At 41.6% G+C, this 20,610-nt stretch overlaps 1 protein-coding gene across 1 annotated transcript in view; it reads left to right on the plus strand.

Annotated features, from left to right (window-relative positions):
- LOC144683647 (cryptochrome-1-like) overlaps positions 1 to 20,610 on the plus strand; it is a 102,785-nt gene that overhangs the window by 67,472 nt on the left and 14,703 nt on the right. The window lies entirely within an intron of this gene.

A 20,610-nucleotide genomic window follows, 5' to 3' on the forward strand; every position in this document is an offset into this window, starting at 1 on the left:
GAAGGACGCACGCCGTCAATGATTCAATGCAGTCACTACATTTGGACTTGGGAGGGAGGGCCGCCAGTGGGGAAAGCCTATCTTCTGGGTTAAGTGACCAATGCCAACATGGTACTCACCCTTCCTGAGTGCAAGAGGTCATTGAAGCGCTTGCAGCACTGGATCCATGTGCATCGCGCCATGTCATGGGAGCTTACGACCTCCGCAACCTCCTCCCAGGCACGTTTGATCAAATGGGGGGGGCCTCCTCCTCCCATCCTGGGGTACGAGGACCTCCCGCTGTGCTGCCACCTCCTCAAGGAGGGCAGCAAGGCAATTGTCTGAAAAACGAGGGGCACAGTGCTCCCCTGCCCTACCCTCCTGCCTGGCCTGCTCACCAGCAGCGCTCTGGGGAGCCCTCCCAGTAGCTATGTTTGACAGCCTTTGAAAGGCTGCAGCAGCTTTTTTAAACAGCCGCCGGGTCGCCATTGGACCCGGCGGCCATTGCAGTCCCGCTGCCGCCTGCCCACTCCCACTGTCCTCGGGAGATGTGATTTACGCTGGGCGGGCCTTAATTGGCAATCAGGTCCGCTCCCGCTCTGCCCACCCAACAGAGACATAGACACCACTAGAACTATATTTTAAAATAATTTCCAATAACATTATAGACATTCTTATATCCTGTTGACATCCCCCTCCTTATCGAAAAATGAATCATCATAATTCTAAAAGACAGCTTCATTTTTATTAACCCATCTTACACTATTAGATATATTTACGCTATTACATTACCAGATGAATGCCTTCTGACACTCTAGTGTTCATTGAAACTTATTGGGAAGAACTTTCAGGTCGGCGAACGGGTGCGGGGCCTGCTCGCCAATGTGTAAAATGATGCACGGTGACGTTGGGCGTGCGTCCCCGACGTCACCGCCCATCATTTAGATTGTCAGTTCGGCGGGTGCGCAGCCAAGTCAGCTGCATGCCCGCCAAACTGTCAAAGGCCTATTAAGGCCATTAAGAAAGTAATTAAAGTTGTTAAGAATGCTGCCCATCCAACCTTAATGTTGGTGGGTAGGCATAGAGCCCAGGCGGCCTTCACATTTTTCATGAAACAAGAATGAGTTTGCATGGAGGGTATTTAATTAAATAAAAAATTTTGAAAAAATTAATGGACATGTCCCAGCTCATGTGACAGTTTCACATGAGGGGACATGTCCTTAAATTTTTTTTTACCTTTCTTCAATGCTTCATAAGTGAAAGTAATCTCCCTGAGACACTTCTGCGCGGAAGAGCACAGGCCCCGACTCAGAATCGACCCCCCCACCCCGCTCGCACAGGGAGCGCACAGCGCTTCCAAGTGTGCGTCATGCTGGGCAGGCCTTAATTGGCCCGCCCACATAAAATGGCACGCGGCCCCAGTTGGGAGCACCGATCGAGTTTGCGCCCACCCCAGCACAACCCCCCTGATGGGGGGAAATTTCTGCTCCTTGTTCTTGTTTAATATTTCAGTATTGGAGCAACCACACTGCTAAAATTTGATACAAATTTCCGGTAAACCCCATTCATGCCCAGAAATCTCAAAACTTCTCGGTTTGTTGCGGGCACTAGGAAATCCATGATAGTCTTGTCTTTCATATTTCTTGGAGCCGTCTTGTCTTTCACATCTCTTGGAGCCACCTTGCCATGTCCAATGGTATGGCCTAGATATATAACTTACACTTTTGCAAGTTCACTTTTAGCCAAGTTCATCACCAAATTAGCTTCTTGTAATCGAGTAAATAATTCTTCCAGATGCTGTAAATGCTCCCCCCACATCAGACTGAAAACTTTTAAGTCATCAATATAAACAGCACAAATGCTTAGATCTGCACTTACTTTATTCATCAGTCTTTGAAATGTCACAAATGCATTCTTCTTACCAAATGGCATGACTTTAAACTGATATAGTCCATTTGGCGTCACCAAAGCTGATATCTCCTTTGCTCTCTCCGATAACGGTCCTTGCCAATATCCTTTTAGCAAGTCAATCTTTGTGATAAATTTTGATTGCCCCACTATCTCAATACAATCCTGCAGCTGTGGTATAGGATATGAATCCACTTTTGTCACCATATCCACCTTTCGATAGTCTATACGCAGTCTTTGTGTTCCATCCGGTTTCGGTACCAGTGCAATAGGCGAACTCCAGTTACTGCAGCTAGACTCAATCATATCACTTTGAAGCATGAAATCAAATTCTTTCTGTACTTGTGATAACTTTGCCAGATTTAATCTATAAGGATGTTGCCTTATCAAAGGTGAAACTACTACAGACACATCATGTATAGCTAAACCTGTCCTCCCCAACTTATTTCCACAAATAGATTTGTGAGACTGCAAAAGCTTTTCCAAATCACTTTGACACTTGCTTCAAAGGTAACTCAATATTTCATTTAAATTTTCAAGTATCATTATCCAATTTGATTAGAGGAAAATCAGTTCCAGAGTCCTGCACTTCTACCTCTTTCTCATCATCTGCCACCACTAATACCTCTTTTTGTTGCTCTTCCCTGTCAAAGTACTTTTTAAAGCACATTTATATGACATCCTCTGCTTCTTTCTTTTTATTCTGAAAAAAAACTTCCTGGGAATTTCCAACTACTCCTTCTCTTCCCTGACTACCCGCCTTCCTTTCACCTTCCCACTTTCTATCCTTTTCTGATTTTAAAAAGGTGATGAAAAAAGGTTTAACTCTATGAACTAACTCACAATCATTAGCTATCTCTGCTGCGTGTCTTACCATTTGAACCCTCTGTTCCTCCACGAGTTCTCACTACCAAAGGAATTGAATCTTTAAATTCTTCCTAAAGAATTACTTCTCTAAGAGCTGCATTTGTTGCCTCTATTTTAATGCCCATTTACATCTGTCCAAATAACTTTGTTTTACTCTTTGAAACTCAATATAAGTTTGCCCAGACTTTATACTTGTTCCTGTATGACTCAGGAACCAACTCACAGACACTCAAAATAGCCTTTTTTTTAACCACATTATAATTCACCGACATTTCTTCTAACAGCGAAGCATATACCCCATGTGTTCTGCCCACCAACCTAGATTGTAACAACAATGTCCAATTTTCCTGTGGCCATTTCATCTGTTTAGCTAACTTCTCAAATGAAATAAAGAATGCTTCAACATCTTTTTCCTCAAACTTTGGAAGAGCTTATACAAATTCAAACATATCCCCACTGGGATTTAAGTTAAAGGTTTTTTCATCATCAGAACCTTCCTCAGAATCCGAGGTCTCTTTTTTAACTTCCAGCCTTTTAAGCCAATATTCTCCGTCTCTTTCCTTAATTCTCTCTTCCATTGCTAACTTTTGCCTCTAAAGATCAAGTTTTCACATTTCCATTTCTTTTTGAAACAATCTCTTCTCCTCTTTTTCTGCTGCCTGTAGTTCCAGTTTTCTCATTTCCAATTATTTTTCCTTTCAATTTGCCTCCAATTCAAGCTTTTTCAGTTCCTTTGCTTGTTCAAATTCAAGCTTCTTCATTTCTAACTGAAGTCTCACTACCGCCAGCTGTGACTCACTAGTGTCAGGTATCAATTCCAATTTCAAACGCTGTGCTATCACTTCAACTATGTCTGCTTCCCTTGCCCCTATAGATAACCCCAATTGTAATTTATCCGCCAATTCCAGTTCTTGGATACTTTCTGTAACCCAATCAGAGTTATATATTTGACTTCCAAAAAGGATTTAGCCATGGATACAGCCATTTTTGCAGTCTCACAACTTCAAAAATACCTCACACCCACTCCTGAATTCAAAGTGCTTCTCACACTCGTAGCCTTAAGATTCACCAATTCCAAAAAAATCAAGGAATTTCAAATATATCCTGCATAGAGCCCCCAATTATTATGACACAGCTAATAGTAAAAAGGCTGAGTTGATCAAATCCCATAGGGAAACTTGAAATAACTGTCATAACCCATTTTTGCAATTTGTATGTTTCGAGATACAGGCTTTGAATTCAGTAGTAATAAGACCACTGAGTCTCAAGAGATGTTTTTTTTAATAAAGCTAAATTAAACGTTTATTAATGCAAGAAGGATTGTAAGCACATACTTATGTCTACTAAATTACTACTATAATCACTACAAAAATCCCCTAATTAATCAGACTCTCAGTTACACCCCCGTTAAGGCAACAGTAAAACACACTGATTTAAACAGACCCCTGGCAAAGCACACCCATGACAGTTGCATTCAAAATGAGCTTCCTTCAGCTCTGGGTCCTTGCAGACAGTGGCTTGAGGCTTACAGGCTGGAGGCTTTAGACCTTAGAATCCCTCTACCTTTTACCAACAGCCTTCTCTTCCTTTATACATATTTTTGTCTTTGAATGCAAATTCTCATTGAATCACTAGGTTTTTTGAACTTTACCTCTTCTGACAGTAAAACCCTTTCATCACACCAATTTTATTAGTAAGTTTTGGAAAAAGTAAACACATTGTTTGGCTTCCTCTGGCTAGGGGTAATATTTCATCCATTCTTTTGAATGGCTTATTTAAAAATGCAAATTTCCCCTTTTACACTTCACCTTGTAATTTACCTAATTAACATTTCAAACCTACTTCTCTTCTATAAGAACATAACAAATATTAACAGGAGTAGACCATTTGGCCCCTCAAGCCTGCTCCGCCATTCAATAAGATCATGGCTCATCTTCCTCTGTTTCGATTTCCACATTGCCATCTAACCCCAATAATCTTTGATTCCTGTTAGGCAAGATAATCAATCTACCTCTGCCTTGAAAATATTCAATGACCCCACTTCCATCACCATCTGAGGCAAAATTCCAAAGTCGCACAGCCCTGAGAGAAAAAATGTCTTCTCATCTCTGCCCTAAAAGAGCGACCCTTAATTTTAAAACAGTGCCCCCTAGTTCTGGACTCACCCACAAGAGGAAACATCCTTTCGACGTCCACCCTGTCAAGGCCGTTCAGGATCTTGTATACATCAATCAAATCACCCCTCACTCTTCTAAACTCCAGTGGAAACAAGTCCAGTCTCTCCAACCTTTCCTCATAAGACAGCCCACTCATTCCAGGTATCAATCTAGTAAACCTCTTTTGAACAGCCTTCAATGCATTTACATCCTTCTTTAAATAAGGAGACCCAAAACTGCACATTGTATTCGAGGTGAGGTCTCACCAATGCCCTGTATAACTGAAACATAACATCCTTACTCTTATGTTCAATCCCTCTCCTAATAAAGAATATAATTCCATTAGCTGCCTTAATTACTTGCTGTACCTGCATACTAACTTATTTGTGACTCATGTACTAGAACACCTAGATCCCTCTGCACCTCAGAATTATGCAGCCATTCTCCATTTAAGTAATACTCTGCTTTTTTGTTCTTCCTGCCAAAGCGAACAACCTCACGTTTTGCCAGATTAAGCTCCATATGCCAGATCTTTGCCTACTCACTCAACCTATCTATATCCATCTGCAACCTCCTCATGTCCTCTTCGCAACATACATCCCTACTTATCTTTGTGTCATCTGCAAATTTAGCTACCATGTCTTCACTCCCCTCATTTAAGTCATTGATGTAAATCATAAAATGTTGACGCCCCAGCACAGATCCCTGTGGGACCCCAATCATCACATCCTGCCAATCCGAAAAAGACCCATTTATGCATACTCTCTGCTTTTTGCCAGCCAGCCAATCTCCTATCCATGCTAATATGTTACCCCCTACACCATGCGCTTTTATTTTCCACAATAATCTTTGACGTGGCACTTTATCAAATGTCTTCTGGAAATCCAAGTACAGTACGTCTACAGGCTCGCTTTCATCCACTGCACATGTTACTCCTTCAAAAAACTTCAATAAATTGATTAAACATGATTTTCCTTTCACGAAACCATGCTGACTCTTTTCGATTGCCTTGAGCTCTTCTAAGTGCTCAACTATAACCTCCTTAATGATCGATTCTAATAACTTCCCCATGACAGACTTCAACCTAACTGGCCTATAGCTTCCTGTTTTCTGCCTCCCTCCCTTTTTGAACAGGGAGGGGATTATATTTGCTACTTTCCAGTCTGATGGAACTTTCCAGAATCTAGTGAATTTTGGAAAATTAACACCAGCGCATCAACTACCTCATTAGCCACCTCTTTTAAGACCCTAGGATGTAGTCCATCAGGAGCCAGAGACTTGCCAGCCTGTAGCTCCATCAATTTGCTCATTACTGTTTCCCTAATGATTTCAATTTCACCAAGTTCCCCTCTCCCTTTCACCTCCTGATTTGCAGCTATTACTGGAATGTTTTTTGTATCCACTATAGTGAACACAGAAGCAAATATTTTTTATATTTGCGGTCTACTCTACATTGGAGAGACCAAACATAAACTGGGCGACCGCTTTGCAGAACACCTGTGGTCTGTCCGCAAGAAAGACCCAAACCTCCCTGTCGCTTGCCATTTTAACACTCCACCCTGCTCTCTTGCCCACATGTCTGTCCTTGGCTTGCTGCATTGTTCCAGTGAAGCCCAACGCAAACTGGAGGAACAGCACCTCATCTTCCAACTAGGCACTTTACAGCCTTCTGGACTGAATATTGAATTCAACAACTTCAGATCTTGAACTCCCTCCCCCATCCCCACCCCCTTTCTGTTTCTTCCCCCTCCCTTTTGTTTTTTCCAATAATTTATATAGATTTTTCTTTTCCCACCTATTTCCATTATTTTTAAATCTATAACTGTAATGCCCTGTCAGTTTTTCCACCCCACTCCCACTAGAGCTGTACCTTGAGTGTCCTGCCATCCATTTTTATTTAGCACGTTCTCTTAGATAATATCACCACCTTTTACACGTCTTTGTTCCTTTGTCTGTGACATCTTTTGATTATCTGCTCCTACTACCACCCCCCCCCCAACTTCTCTCCCCCCACCCACCCCCTCCACCTTAAACCAGCTTATATTTCACCCCTCTCCTAACTTTACTCAGTTCTGCTGAAGGGTCATGAGGACTCGAAACGTCAACTCTTTTCTTCTCCGCCGATGCTGCCAGACCTGCTGAGTTTTTCCAGGTAATTCTGTTTTTGTTGAAGCAAAATATTTGTTCATTTCTTCCGCCATTTCCTTATTACCTACTATTAACTCCCCACTGTCACTCTCTAGAGGACCAACACTCACTTTACTTACTCTTCTCCTTTTCAAATACCTGTAGAAACTCTTGCTATCCATTTTTACATTTCTGGCTAGCTTCCTCTCATACTCTAATTTCTTTCTCCTGATTAACCTTTCAGTCATTCACTGCCATTCATTATATTCTGCCTAATCATCTGTCCTACCACTCATCTTTGTGGAGTTGTATGCTTTTTCCTTATGTTTGATGCTTTCCTTAACTACTTTAGTTAGCCACAGATGGTGGGTCCTCCCCTTAGAATTTTTCTTTATAATAAGAATATACTTATTCTGAACATTTTGAAGTATTCCCTTAAATGTCTGCCACTGCTTCTCTATTGATCTATCCTCTAGCCTAGTTTCCCAGTTCCAGTTTCCGAGTTCACTTCAGCTAGCTCAATTTTCATCTCCACATAGTTGCCCTTATTTAAGTTTCATTTACTAGTCTTAGACCCACTCTTCTCCCTTTCAAACTGGATGTAAAATTCAATCATATTGTGGTCACTGCTACCTAGAGTGCCTTTACTGTGAGGTCATTAATTAACCCTTTCACATTACACAATACCAAGTCTAATATAACCTGCTCTCTGGTTCCAGAACATGCTGTTCAAAGAAAGTATCTTGAAAGCCTTCTAAGAATTCATCGTCCAGGCTACTACTGCCAACCTGATTTTTCCAGTTTATGTGCAGATTAAAATCACCCATAATTATTGTTGTCCCTTTATCACAAGCACACAATATTTTCTCTTGAATACTTTGTCCTACACTAAGGCTAGCTGTTAGGGGGCCAAAGACCACTCCCACTAATGACTTTTTCCCCCTACTATTCCTCATCTCCACCTGAACCGATTCTGCATCCTGATCTCCTGAATCAAGGTCATCTCTAATTATTGCACCAGTGCCCTTTTTGATTAACAATGCTACTCCTCCACCTTTTACCTAGCTTCCTATTCTTCTTGAATGTCATGTACCCCTCAATATTAAGGACCCAATCTTTGTCGTCCTGTAGCCATATCTCCATAATTACTATCAGATCATATTTATTTACTTCGATGTGGACCATCAATTCATTTACTTTGTTATGAATGCTACGTGCATTCAGATAGAGAGCCTTCAGTTTTGTCTTTTTGTTACCTTTGTAATATCTAGCCTTGACTGTTGATGTATTCTTAGATTTTTTTCTCTCGTCCCTTCCTGCCATTCCCTGACCCGCATTTCCCATATGACTATTTTGCTCTCCTGTTTTGACTCTACACCTTGAATTGCTACCTCTACCCAAGCTTGATCCCTCACCCTTCTTGTTTAGTTTAAAGCCCTCTCTACTTCCCTTGTTATGCGATTTGCGAGGGCACTCGTCCCAGCACAGTTCGGGTGTAAACCGTCCCAACGGTACAGCCCCCACTTTCCCCAGTACTGATGCCAGTGCCCCACAAACCAGAACCTATTTCTCCCGCACCAGTCTTTGAGCCATGCATTCATCTCTCTCACCGTATGCAAAGCATCTGGAGCAGCTGGCTTTAATCCGATGAAACACACATGCACGCACGCGCACACACACTTAACCCAACACAATACCTAAAGGAATATACACGGTAGATGCAGGTAAGATGTTTCCCCTGGTTAGGGAGTCTAGAACCAGGGAACACAATTTCAAAATAAGGGGGAAGCCACTTAGGCCTTTGGAATTTGCTATCCCAGAGGGTGTGGAAACTCAGTCATTGAGTATGTTTAAGGTAGAGAATGATAAATTTCTAATTAACAATAACATAAAGGATTATGGGGATAGTGTGGGTAAAAGGCATTGAAGTGTTCGATCAGCCATGATTGTATTGAATGGTGGAGCAGGCTCGATGGGCTGAATGGCCTTCTCCTGTTCCTATGTTCCTAATCAAGTAAGCTAATGGAAGGTTCGCCTTTATATCCAGAGGACTAATGTACAAGAGGGTAGAGGTCCATCTTCAACTGTACAAAACCCTTAAGAAGGGTATAATGGCCTGGGAAGGAGTGCAGTGTAGGTTTACCAGAATGATACCTGGACTCCAAGTGTTAAGTGGCAAGGAGAGATTACACAAACTAGGGTTGTATTCCATGGAATTTAGAAGGTTAAGTGGTGATTTGATCAAGGTTTTCAAGATATTAAGGGGAACATATAGGGTAGAAAGTGCTATTCCTGCTGTTTCAGAAGTCTAGGACTAGGGGGCAGAGTGAGAAAATTAGAATCAGACCTTTCAGGAGTGAAATTAGAGCCAGGATTTTACAGTCCCGCTGTGGCATGCCTCCCTCCACCATTTAAATCTCTATTCAGTTTGGCGGGACCATAATATTTTGCCAGGTGGGAGGGGCCTTAAAATTCTGGCCTAGGTAACACTTGTGTACACAGTTTGATGTTTGTAAAATAGAGCTCTAGTTGATGCTAGATCTGTTGCACATTTCGAATATGATATTGATAGATTTTTGTTATATATAACAAAATATATGGAGTAAGATCACAGATCAGTCATAATCTTATTGAATGATGGAATGAGCTCGAGGGGCCAAATGGCCTACCTATTTTCTTATGTTGCCTGTTTTCAGGCAGCTCAGGGAATTGCTTATCTGATATTCGATCAGCCCTTCAGTATTTAGTAAGCTAATTTAATAATCCTCATTTCACAGAAGCACAGTTAATTGAAACCTTAGCTTTTTGTTACTTGCAGTTAATTATCAGTAGCCACATGTTTTTTTTCTAATTGCAAGACGTTTTGGAAAGTTTGCAACTGAACCTTGTGCAGTCAGCTCCACATCCATGTAATTGTGAGGTTATACTGTAAGTGTGAGATCACCTATTTTGGACCAAAAGAGGATAATCAGGGTATTTTCTTTCAAATGGTGCAGAGCTAGGAACAATGAAGGTCTAAAGAGGTCCATGTATACAGATTATAAAATGAAGTAGTCAAGATAAAAAATATCAAGAAGGCTAGTGGAGTGTTGGCCTTTATAGGTAGAGGGCTAGAATATTAAGGGGAAGAAGTTTGAAATAGCTATTCAAAATCCTATTTAGACCACATCTGGTGAACTATATATAGCTCTGGGCATTGCACCTTAGGATATATTGGCCTTGGAAGGAGTGCAGTGCAGTTTCACCAAAATATTACCAGGATTCCAAGGCCAGAATTTTTTGTTCGGTGTATGGGGGTGGGCCCCGCACGCCGACACGTAAAATGACACACGGTGACATTGGGCATGCATCCCAACGTCACTGCGCGTCATTCCAATCTTTCGGCTGGTGGATGTGTACTGGAGTCGGCTGCATGCCCGCCAAACTGTCAAAGGCCTGTCAATAAACATTAAGCCAGTAATAAACTAATTAACATAATTGTCAGGGCTGCCCGTCCAACCTTAAGATTGGCGGGCAAGCAAAGAGCCCAGGCAGCCTTTGCATTTTTCATGAAACCTCATCCACAGGCAGGATGAGGTTTCATAAATGGTTTATTAATTAATTAAAAATGTTAATGAAAATTCAAAAACATGTCCCAGCTCATGCGTGAAAGAGCACAGGTCCCAACTCTCCATCCTCCTCTCCTCCACCCCTGCACAGGTTGCGCTGAAGGCTACCAGGCGTGGGTCACGCTGGACGGGCCTTAATTGGCCCGTCCACATAAAATGGCAGTGCGCTCCCGACCAACCTGCCCGATGGGAGAAAATTCTCCCCCAAGTGGTAGATTATAGAGAGATTGCAAAACTCAGCTTGTGTTAGTTGTAATATAGACTGTTAAATGAGGATTTGATTGAGGTTTTTAGGATTTTGAAAGGAAGTGACAGGGTAAATAAAGAGAAGCTTTTTATGCTCATGCAGAAATCTAGGACAAGGGACATAATCTTAAAATCAGCCAAGCCATTTAGGAGAGAATTTGGGAATGCTTCTTCATGCAAAGGGTGATCAAGATATAAAACTTACTTCATAGAAGTAGATGCTCAATTGTTTAATATAATTTTAAACCTGAGATTTATAGATTTAAGCTAGCCAAGGGTATTGACATATATGGAGCCATGGTGGGTGGGTGGACTTTGTATACAGATCAGCCATGATCTAATTGAATGACTGAACATGCTAGAGGGTTTGAATGGCCTGATCCTGTTCCTGTGCTCCTACCCTGTGTTAAAGGCACAATGTTCAGAAGCTCCCCTGATGCCTCAGTGAGTTTGTACACTGTGGTGAGTACTGTGTCATACAGAATAAATTTGATTACCTACATTGATCTTTGATCTTAGATAATTGGCCGCAATGCCCTCTTCTGTAGGAAGAGGATGTTTGGGGTGGGGGAAGGGAGAAAGATGTTTCTGCTCCTAATCACCGTCTGGTGACCCTATCCGAAAAGTGCTGTGTATGGGTATCAGGGAAAAACATAATTAAGACTATGGGGTGGAAAATCAGTTTATCAACATTATTATGATTTTCTAGTAAAGAATGGTGATTAATGGAACACTAACCAACAGAACTGTAAGAGTTACTATCTTGAAGAGAGAAAACTTGGCCTATAGTGACTTTGCAAGTTTTACTAAATTACAGCTTAATTCTGTGGTGTACAGAGGATTCCTCCTTTTGAACAATGAGGGCTATTCAATGTACCTCATCTTGTACTGCATGATTTTGGTCAGAAAATCAGCATTGGTGTGTAAATGTTTTTTAAAACTTATTTTCAAAAGGTTCTACTGAGGGAACTACATTTACTTATGAACATTTCATTTTTTTTGACTTGCAACTTTTCCCACACACGATGCTTGATGCAAATTTAAGGTTATATAGTATGATAGTCCTAGGGTTTACTAAAACTTATCTACCCCTTTTAAATCAAGCAATAATATTCTGTACAAAAACAGAATTACCTGGAAAAACTCAGCAGGTCTGGCAGCATCGGCGGAGAAGAAAAAAGTCAACGTTTCGAGTCCTCATGACCCTTCAGCAGAACTGAGTATAGTTAGGAGAGGGGTGAAATATAAGCTGGTTTAAGGTGGGGGGGGGTGGGGGGGGAGGGGGGAGAGAGAGAAGTTGAGGGTGGGGTGGTTGTAGGGACAAGCAAGCAGTGATAGGAGTAGATAATCAAAAGATGTCACAGACAAAAGGATCAAAGAGGTGTTGAAGGTGGTGATATTATCTAAGAAAATGTGCTAATTAAGAATGGATGGCAGGACACTCAAGGTACAGCTCTAGTGGGGGTGGGGTGGAAAGACTGACAAAGTATTAGTTGTAGATTTAAAAATAGAAATAGGTGGGGAAAGAAAAATCTATATAAATTATTGGAAAAAACAAAAGGGAGGGGGAAGAAACGGGGTGGGGATGGGGGTAGGGAGTTTAAGATCTAAAGTCGTTGAATTCAATATTCAGCCTGGAAGGCTGTAAAGTGCCTAGTCGGAAGATGAGGTGCTGTTCCTCCAGTTTGCGTTGGGCTTCACTGGAACAATGCAGCAAGCCAAGGACTGACATGTGGGCAAGAGAGCAGGGTGGAGTGTTAAAATGGCAAGCGACAGGGAGGTTTGGGTCTTTCTTGCGGACAGACCGCAGGTGTTCTGCAAAGCGGTCGCCCAGTTTACGTTTGGTCTCTCCAATGTAGAGGAGACCGCATTGGGAGCAACGAATGCAGTAGACTAAGTTAGGGGAAATGCAAGTGAAATGCTGCTTCACTTGAAAGGAGTGTTTGGGCCCTTGGACGGTGAGGAGAGAGGAAGTGAAGGGGCAGGTGTTGCATCTTCTGCGTGGCCATGGGGAGGTGCCATAGGTGGGGGTTGAGGAGTAGGGGGTGATGGAGGAGTGGACCAGGGTGTCCCGGAGGGAACGATCCCTATGGAATGCCGCCGGGGGGGTGAAGGGAAGATGTGTTTGGTGGTGGCATCATGCTGGAGTTGGCGGAAATGGCGGAGGATGGTCCTTTGAATGCGGAGGCTGGTGGGGTGATAAGTGAGGACAAGCGGGACCCTATCATGTTTCTGGGAGGGAGGAGAAGGCGTGAGGGCGGATGCGCGGGAGATGGGCCGGACACGGTTGAGGGCCCTGTCAACAACCGTGGGTGGAAAACCTCGGTTAAGGAAGAAGGAGGACATGTCAGAGGACATGTCAATAGTATTCTGTAGTCATTTCTAACATAGCAGCTTTGCTTTGGTTTTGATGTGAGTAGCATCAGTTCTATTTTATCTTTAGCTTTCACTTCACAAAGCTCTGTGTATATTTTGTAAAACAAAATAGAAGATGGAAAGCAAGTGTACAACATGTTAAATTTGTAGACTCCCATGATGTCCATACCGTAAACCACTAGTGTCTCAATTCTTTGGCATGACCTCATGTGAATCTATCGTAAATTGCAACCGCATTACTGGTAAATATCTAATTCCAACTATTAGTCTGTTCCTGTATAGAAAGCAGTGAGCTGTGTTTTTTTAATTTCATTTTGTTCCTTTGCAGTATCAACCATGTCTGAATTCGCTATGTGAACAGAGTGGCTGTGCAAAAGGATGCGGTTATGGATGGAGTCATGCAAGGCTGAATTTATTTCACTGTTGAAGTAATCCCAAAATTAATTACACAATTGGCGGCGTGGATGAGCTTAACAGTGAACTATAAAGCAGCAATACCCCTCACATGTTTCTTATTTACACCACACTTTTTTTATTTTGTATTTTCTAAATTGCTCTCTAATTATTTGTGTTATAATTTTCCTTTCAGCGTACTTCAGAGAGATTCATTATCACATCATCATGTCTACTATCTATTTTTTTTAGTGCTTCTATGTCATCAGTTAAACTAGCACTCCAGTTTAAATCACTTGCAGTGGAGAAATGTCAACTGATGCCATGCAAGTTCCAAAAATATCATTGTAGATGTCACATGCAAATAGCTCCAGTATTGACTCTTGATCCTATGCCAATGAAAATATTACTTTATATTTTGCGGATAAATAATCATATACAGTATGTTGTCATGTCTTGTCATAGGTTTTCCAAAAAAGAAACTTGGAGATTTTATTTATAGAAGAGATTTTATTTATAGAAAACATAATTATTTTGTTAGTGTTTACTTCCACATAATTATTTTGGCTGTGTTCAGGGCAAATCTTGAACAATATCTGTATTTTCTAGAAAAATATCTGTTTCCTGTGTTGGGAAATCCAGTCCAGTGTGTCTTTGTTTGGGGCATCCAATCCATAACAATATCCTACCTCAAGTATACAGCACAGGGACAGGCCATTCAGCCCCTGTGATCTATGCTAGTGTTTATACTCTGTGAGCCTCCTCCCACTCTACAACTTACCCTTATCAGTTTTGCCCTCCTATGCTTATCTACATTCCTCCTAAATGCATCTATGCTGTTTCCCTCAACTACTCCTTCTGGTAGTACATTTCACATTGTTACAACTCTCTAGGCAGAAGTTCCTCCTCAATTCCCTATTGCTTTTATCAGTGACTGTCGCTTATTTAGGATCTCTAGATTTGGACTCCTCCACAAGTGCAAACATTTCATTTATCTTTACTCTAATAAATAAACCTTTATCTTAACCTCCATCAGGTCACTGCTCAACCTTTTCTAGAAAAAAAGAATAATTTCCTGATGAATATTGTCATATATTACAAGAAAGAAATCAAAACTATTTTGCACCTTTGCCAATGTTCTGTATCCTTTTTATAATATGGAGATCAGGACAATTCACAGTACTCCAATGTTGCCTAACCAAGGTTCGATACAAGTTGAAAATAATTTCTCTGCTTTTCAGTTCTCTCTCTTCAGAAATGAATCCTGGTTTTCTATTTATATTTTGTATACTCTTATTAGCCTATGTCATTGCTCTTGTGATTTTTTTTTTGGATCTGGATCCCTAGATCTATTTGCTCCTCCTACTCCATTTGGTCTCTTATTCTCCAATTGTTTGTGGCCTCCTTATTCTCCCTTACAAAATGCACCGCGAACTTGGCTAAATTGTAATTAATTTGTCAATGACGTGCTCATTCTGCAAGTTTGTTGTGTCCACCTGTACCTTGTCACATTTAATTTGAATCTAACAGACTTCCCAATTTGATGTCTTGGCGTTTTTAAATTGTTCTACCAATTCCAAGACCAAGGGCTGGATTTTCATGAAGAAAGTGGGCAGGTTGAGTGGGGAAACCCGTCCCCTTAAAAGTTTTGTGTTGGGGAGGAGGGGTTTGGGATGAAGTCAGACCTACTGCCTCCCCAGCAGGCCTGAGACAGCAACACAGGTGGGCAGGTGGTGAGGCCGGCAGGCTGAAACACTTGCCTCCATTTACAGGCATATTGGCCCAGTTTTAATGATGAATGTCAGACCTTCAAACCCACACTGTCCCTCAATCCCATGCCCCTTTCATGACTTCCCCCCCGCCCAACCCCAAATATTGGCCATGGCCTCTCCTATGCCCCATGTCTCCCCTCAATATGCCTCAATGCCCCTATATATTCATCATAGCTTCTCATCGAGTATCTGCTATGGACGCACCTCGGGGAGCCATATCTTTGAAATTGAGTTGAAAAGAATAAATTTCTAACAATCTAATAGAGCTCTCACTCAAACATACTTGCTACTGACAAAAACTCTCATTCATGAAACTTATTCAAAAATTGTAAATCTCCTCAAGTGGTCACTCTGTAAAAACATCTGTTTCATGAGCTGTATCACAGACGTAATCCTTTATTAACCTCCTAAAACTGTCAATCAAAATGTCTACACAACCCCGGGCCCCTGTTGAGATAAGTGGTTCTGGATCTTTAGAAACTCAGCCAAGCTTTCATAATAGGCTCAGCTATAATAAAATAGAAACGAAGGAGTATATTGAAACTGAAAAACCAGTTGCCATTTTTTTCCTAAGCTACACCAGATGTCCTGTCATTCAAAGCAATCCAGGAGCAAGTGGGGGATTTTTTTTCTCTTAAGTGCAAGCTGCTGCAGCATTTTTTTTTCATTTAAAAGGACTCTAGGCATTATGCCACTTCACATTATAACACTAGAGATTCCAAGCAGTGTTTTCTTCAGCTTTGAATGTATAAGAGCACTTTTCCCAATAGTACTCTAATACATCTCAATACTTACACAAGTATAATGGTCAACTTATTTTTGCAGGACAGAGCTTTATAATAAATCACTTCCACAAAAATACATCTTACGATACAGCATTTATTGAAACTAAAAGAACAAATGTTTTTATTGTATCTCAAAGACTTTCAATGAAAATATTCCACGGGAAGGTGGCTGGGAGTTTTTTTTTTGGTTCCCCACTTGACCCTGTGGTTCACCTCTCCTCAGAGAAGTGTGAACCATAACTACTAACTGAAGGAGACTGACTCCACTAAAATTGAGGAGGTATTTAAATTGCCCACCCTCATAATGGAGCCGGCAAGGATGCGAGTGTTGTGTGCAGGTGGGCTTCCACACCCTTATCACAGGCCAGTGAAAATTGTCAGAACTGGGTGGGAATCCTGGAATTGGGTTCCACCTGCTGTTTTTAATGGGGTCTTGAGTCTTCCCAACTCTGTGACAGTCTGGCTCCAAATCATTAATATAAATTCTGAACAACAGTGGGCCCAGCACCAATCCCTATGGAACGTCACTTCCTAACTTTTTTCAATCTAAGTAGCAAACCTTAACCTCTAATCTCTCTCCTCTGTTTTGTAACCAGCTTGCTATCCTTTCTGCTTCCTTTCCCCTGACTCCATATGCTCTGACCTTAACCATGCAGCTACTATATGGCACCTTTAGTAAAAGCCTTTTGAAAATCCAAATGCATTATACTTGTCTACTTTTTCTGTTATTTCAAAGAATTCAACAAGGTTAGTCAAACATGATCCCTTTTGAAATCTGGCCTGACCACTCTTCATTATTTTTTCAGATTCTTCATGTTTGAGTCCATTACATTTTATTACATCTTTGAGTAAAGATTATCTTTCCTACCACTCACGTTAAACTAACTGGTCTATGATATGTGTCTTTGTGCTTCAGAATAGTATTGACATCTTTGTGTTCAAGTCATCTAATCCACTTGATTCTTGTGGTTCAGGAGGATGAGACAGATGTAGATGATATGTGCCTTATTAACTCAGATTATGTTTGTACTTTACATGCTTTTTTAAATGTATGCCTTTAAGTCCATGAAACTTGTACAGTTTTTTAACATTTTAACATTTATATGCAAATATACCGCTGCTCCCCTCACACCTATTAGTAGACTTCACTCAATGCCTGTTACAATTCCCCAGAAAACTATACATAATTTTTGTCATCAACCACAAGGGCAGTACATTTCAATTTTAAGCTAAATCAATGCTTTAAATACGCTAATGTGCATTGAAGTCAAATAGGAACTTCTTGTACTTAATAAATACATCAGAATTTTCAGTTCCAAATACACTAAAACCTGGATGGACATCTTGGGGACTGACATCAATGTCCTTTTTTTTTTTGCAGATGTTATTTTCAAAATGGTCATTGTATGTACTGTAAAAAATATTCCCAATAACCTTGAGGAACCTGCTGAGAATATGATCAGCACCTAATCAGCTGCAGCAATGCTAAAAATTCCTCTCCCAGCATTCAGTTCTCTTCATTTAACTATTTTGCGGTCTTAATCTCTATTTCATTTCAAACCACTCCCACAAGGAGCAGAGTGTAACTCCAGTAATGAGACTGGCATTGAGTGAAGTCTACTAATTGCCACAAAGAGATAGGTGTGAGGGGAGTGGCGGTGTGGGGTGGTGGGGGGAAGATCCATCGTTCATCTCACATTGAAAGAGACCTGGAAAAGATCGACATTTAATACTGATTTACATCTGAAGCAAAATAGACAAGCCTGTGAGCCCCAGCAATCAATCAGTCAGTCTTCCTGCAGATTTCACTCTTACATATATGGCCTGGTGTGGTTTCCCTCCCAAATTCTCAAACTGTTCTAAGAAACTGCATTTCACAGTTCTACTTGCCAGCATTAGGGCAGTCGCATGGCAACAAAAAAAAAGAGGAATTATAATGACAGACTTTACTGGCACATTGAAGCTTCCAAAAGCAAATTTCTTAGAACAGATTGAGAACTTGGGAGGGAAACCACACCAGGCCATATGTGTAGGAGTGAAACCTGCAGGAAGACTGACTGACTGATTGCTGGGGCTCACGAGCTTGTCTATTTTGCTTCAGATGTAAATCAGTATTAAATGTCGATCTTTTCCAGGTTTCTTTCAATGAGAGATGAATGATGAATCTTCCCCCCCACCCCCAACCCATGCCACCACTCCCCTCACACCTATCTCTTTGTGGCAATTAGTAGACTTCACTCAATGTCTGTCTCCAAGATCAGGAACTCAGATTTATAGACAGTTACACCGGGGACCATATGTTCTTTTGTTGACAGTGTGTAGTGCTCCAATGTGCAGTGCTAATCAGGTTCATCACTTACAGATATCAGCAGTGCTTATGACATGTAGAATTGCTTCACCTAATTTTTAGGAGGAAGCTGAACTCTGGAAGACTTTAACACAAGGAGTTCAGTTGAAATGGACAATTTCTGATTGGCATTTTCATTTCTGTAAACTACATCAGTTTTGTCACTCATAAATGTTGTGTGTATTTTATATTTTCAGTTTTATACCCTCCCCACATGAATATTATTGGATACAATTCCACAACTTCTGACAACTCATCCAATGGCCACCTTAATGTGTCCTTAAACTGATCTTCAGTCACCCATGGAGGTGAGAAGGGAAGTGGACGCACTTTGAAAACAGCGTCCCCAGATGATGTGTCAGTGTACTGACACCTCCGGGACGTACTGGAATTTTCAAAAATTGGGCGGGTTGGGGAGCTGAAGCCGACACCTTCCATGCCTCCGATTAATGGCCTGGTAAGCTCCTTGAGTTTGCTAATGTGCTGGAGAAGGCCAGAAGCTGATTTTCAAATTGCAAGTCACTGATCTCGACCAGTCTGCCACATGTTATTGCACAGCTGTCATGTTCAATGTGGGGGTATGCAAGTAATTTTTTTGATGGAAAATTTTAATGACCAGGAGGTTTTGTATAAGATCAGGCGCAGTACCTTTCAATTGGCCATTTGGTCAGTTCTCTGCACAGTGAGGCTGCTGGCCCTCTGATGTTCTGCCTCCTCGCTTCTGTAAGGCAATGGCAGGCCCCAAGATGGCTGATGTCTGCTTTTGACGATCATGCTCTGCAGCAGCTTCTGCCCCTTGGCAATGCTTGGCGCCAATAATTGAACGCTGAACTTACCTCCAGCCCAATTAGGGTATTTGCATTTTAAGATAGCATCCTGTGAGCGACACAGATGCAGTGCAGGATCAGGACCCAGAATTTTTTGGGGTTCCTTAAACCAGATTGAAAATCAAGCCCAGGGTGTTGAAATGCTGATGCCTATCTTGATCCCATTCTTTGTAACACTTTCAAAAACACACAACATCACCAAGCATTAATCAGCCTTGGTGAAGTTCTAGAATACTGAGACCAATGTTAGTACAGTATCCAACTACTGCCCTGGCTGAAATTGGCTAACTCGGGACAGACCAGAAATCATACTGGAGATTCACTTGGTCAGTATGGGGCAGTCTGACATCAGATGGCTTTTTAATCATTTTGGTCATTAAAGAAGCTTGTGGCTTTTTATTCCCCTTTATATAGCATGCTTGGGGTACCTACTGTACCAGCCCTATGCCTCAGCTCAAGATAGTGCAAAAGAAAGCCTGTTTTCAGGCTTCAAAAAGACAGCTGTGGCTCAGTTAATGGCGCTCTCATCGGAGTCAGAACATTGTGGATTCAAGTCCTGCACCAGAGACTAGAGCACATAATCCAGGTTGGCACTTCAGTGTACTACTGAGGTAGCACTGCACTATCAGAGAATGGTGTCTTTCAGATGAGATGTTGAACTGATGCCCCAGCTATCTCCTCAGTTTGACATGAAAAATCCCATGGCCCTATTCGAAGTAGAGTTCTCCCTGGTGTCCTGGCCAAAATTTTCTTTCAACCAACACCACAAATAAATTATCTGGTAAATATCCCATGGCTGTTTGTGAGATTTTCCTGTGGAGAACCTGGTTTCCACATATCCTATATTTTAGAAGTGCTGTATTTAACTGGTCATAAAGCACTTTGGAACACCCTGAGGTCATGAAAGATGCTAGTTCTTTGTTTCTTCCAGCAACAGTCTATTGGAGGCACATATGCAGTCCAGAATTTTGTTTTGTCCTGGCTCCACCAAGGTTCAACATTTATCTTGTAGGGAAACTATGGCTGTAAACTGTTGCATTGTGATACTTTGGATCTACACCATATCACATCCTTGGCCTTTCAAACCTCTAAGGGACCCAAGGGCTAAAGGTACTGGTAATATATGCTGTAAAATGCTGTGCTTGATACATGTGTTGAGGGGGAAGGGGGGGTGGGGTGGGGGGGGGGGGGGGGGGGGGGGCGGTGGGGGGGTGGTGGA

This window comes from Cetorhinus maximus, chromosome 8, assembly GCF_964194155.1.
Source record: "Cetorhinus maximus chromosome 8, sCetMax3.hap1.1, whole genome shotgun sequence".
Classification (NCBI taxonomy): domain Eukaryota; kingdom Metazoa; phylum Chordata; class Chondrichthyes; order Lamniformes; family Cetorhinidae; genus Cetorhinus; species Cetorhinus maximus.